General features: G+C 41.0%; 1 pseudogene; it reads left to right on the top strand.

The window, feature by feature from the left end:
- The first annotated feature begins 2342 nt into the window (after positions 1-2342).
- Positions 2343-2704, top strand: LOC102912343 (small ribosomal subunit protein uS14 pseudogene; annotated as a pseudogene).
- The last annotated feature ends 466 nt before the right edge of the window (positions 2705-3170 follow it).

Below are 3170 nucleotides of genomic sequence, written 5' to 3'. Positions count from 1 at the left end.
AAGACAGTGAACCCAATCGAGTTTCCTCCCATGAATTTTATTATTTGTTGCCAAGATTCAGTAAATAAAATAAATATTTTATTATAACATGTTAGAGACCATTTGGAAAAGAAAAAATGTGCTTCTCCTTATTTTTTTTTTAAACCAAAGTTATGCAGTCTCTGAGAAACAGTAATACGTGGAGCCATCTACCTGGGTGCACCCAGATTAAAGCCAGCCCTGGGTTTTGGATTCCTAGGTCGGTGGTCTCTGTTTGTGGGTGTTGTTTGTGTCCATCCTACCACGAAACCACGCCTTTGTGAGACGAGTCATGTTTTAAGTTAGATTCAAATGATCCAGGACAGTTTTGAAGTGTACTCAGTACCGGTCATTAGCAGACTCATTGGACTCAGCAAAGTAGCTGTAGGCAGGATGGAGAAGGCATACTGGCTTCAAGGGCAATAACTAAAGGTCTCTGAAAAAAAATGCAGTAATCAGGATAAATCAGATAATTGGTCATGGGGACTCATGCCAATAATCCTACCACTTGGGAGTCTGAGGCAGAAAAATCATCATGTCTTCAAGACCTGCCTAGTCTAAGAAGTTCCAGGTTATTGTGGGCTATAGAGTCAAATCCTGCCACAAACAAACACACAAATGGACAAAAAAAAAAAAGTTTAATCCAAAATTTTATATCTAAAATTTTTGTGTATTTTAGTTCAAACATCAAAATTAATGCAAGATCTATGATGAACAAAACAGCAAAAAATTAGAAAAATCAAGATCAATATTACTGAATTTTCCCCCTCTTGCCTTAGACTGATAATCTAGTTACCTACCCTCTCTCTTCAGGGAACGTGTGTATTGCATTTTAAAATAGACTAACAGCACACATTAAGCTACCTAAGTGCCCACTCGAGTATTCAAATCTGACTCTCTCTTCCTCCTAGTATGAGCCTTCTTCCGCAAAATACACGCCAGCATCTTCCTGGGAGCATTCCTGAGCCCACAAATTTGGATTAGATCAGAATCTCCATGTCCAAACCTGTCTGAATTTTGTAGAAATATTAACTCTGGCTGAATCTCTAAAATAACAGAGGGAAGAAGGCCAAATTAAATACAAAGAGACAGACAATCAAATTTTCACAAACCTCTGGGCAGATGGCCATCCAGCGACTGTGAATAGACGCCTTGGTAAGTCAAGGATAGTGTAATTAACTTCATCTGACACTTTGCGCCAGAGGCAGAGTTAGCTTTTGAAACAGTTGATGTTTCTTGCTTGTCACAATCCCTGTGAGGTAGGAACTCATAGGAGGAAGTGACACTGAATGACATTCCTTGTTAAGAAGGGCAGAGCCACACAGCACAAGCCTGGCCAGAACCAATGCCAGGACTGGGGGCTTTTTTCTGTACAAAGTTCAGAGAGCCGAACTGTTGCCCCCAGGGACATCTTGAATGCCATGAAGCTTAAGGACAGGCCTTCCTAGCAGACTGTTGAGTCCAGCTGGACTGAAGGATCCTGCTCCCATTTGGTGAATTGAGAGTAGGAGGAGAGAAAGGGAGTGAATTTCAAGCCCGCAGCCCCCATGTAGTGGCCCAGGGCCACGTAACAGTATCTACCATGTTGTGAAGTTTGTCCAGTCCCCAAGGATAGTCTCACTCATGCTCATTACATAATCCTGGAAGCTCTGCCAGGCACACTCTCTCGAAAAGTTTCCTAGTACAGATGGAGAAACTGAGGCCCAGCTACATCATTTCAACAGTGAAACTGGACTAGACTCAAGTTTTCCAATCCTCAATTCTGAGTCTTACAGTTATACAATGGAGATTTCATACGCCACACTGTACATGTGCTAAAAGTTAGCTTCATTTTTCAGGCTGGGAGACCTTCCTTCTGCGGAGGGTTTAATGTGAAGACCAGAGGTCAAAAACAGCAATTTGAGAGCCAGATCTAGTTTTCAGAAATGTTCTCCCCACTCTCAATTTTTCAAGTGTTTGAAAAATTTGAACTTGTCAACATATTTTACGATAAGAATTTTCACAAGCAAATCCAGATTTCTGGCTTTTCTCAAAAAATTCCATGATCAGAACACAATGGAATCATTTTCATACGTGACACTGATGGCTTAGAGCAGGTGGGGTAACGGGCTCTTGCAAGACGATGAGAAAATGCACAGACATGTTGTGAACTACTCGGTGACATTTGGGACCCTGAGAACATCCACTGTGGCATTACTTACACCACTGGCAATGGCCAACGTCATAAATCTGCCTTTATTTCTCTTCTTTTCCCTTCTCTCCCCCCTTCCCGTTCTCCCCACCCATCATCCTTCCTCCTTCCCTTTTTCTTTCTCGCAGGCCATCATTTGCTTTTGGTTTTCCACAGTGCCACTTTACTGGTATGCCACTTGGCTGGAGCTGTGGACAATCAACACTGTTTAGAAACACACTGTCCCAGCCTTTTTCCTTGTTGGCTGTCTGAAGGCAAGATGGGTCACCAGCAGCTCTCCTGGAGTCACCAACACAAGTTCACCCAGGGTTCTCGCTCTTGCGAAGTCTGCTCTAACCACCACGGTCTGATCCAAAAATATGGGCTGAATACGTGCAGTAAGTGTTTCTGTCAGTATGTGAAGGACATGGGCTTCATTAAGTTGGACTAAGAGACCTTGGATTATAAAAGACTGTCTACCCAGTGAAACAGATCATGCTAGACTTTGTATATAAATAATAATAATAAAGTGAAGATGGGGGAAAAAAGAAAAGAAAAACACACTGTCCTTAGGGCCATGTTTATTCCTTTAGTTTCCTATCTAGACATAAAGCTAAGTTGGTGTCTCATACTATGGACCATGAATATAAATGGTAGTCTCTCTGAAACAAACTTGAATATTGTTATTGGACAAGACAAAGGAATTGCTCATCATAAGTTTTTTCTAATTCATTTAAAAACATGTTTATTCCAAGCACAACACAACTGACCAAACTGAAAAGATTAACTCAAGGAATTATTAAAAAGTGAACATGATTCAGCAATATCCACTTCAACAGATAGAATATTGACTATATGCTCAAAATCCCTCTGTAGTATTCAACCTACCCATCACTACCCTGTTCCTCTCCTCAAAGGTAACTGATCACCAGATTCAGTTTTAGCTGACTGCATATGAACTTTTCATAAATTGAATATAGAG

This window comes from Peromyscus maniculatus, chromosome 15 (genome assembly GCF_049852395.1).
Source record: "Peromyscus maniculatus bairdii isolate BWxNUB_F1_BW_parent chromosome 15, HU_Pman_BW_mat_3.1, whole genome shotgun sequence".
In the NCBI taxonomy this organism is placed as follows: domain Eukaryota; kingdom Metazoa; phylum Chordata; class Mammalia; order Rodentia; family Cricetidae; genus Peromyscus; species Peromyscus maniculatus.
This window is presented reverse-complemented; position numbering and strand designations above follow the sequence as displayed.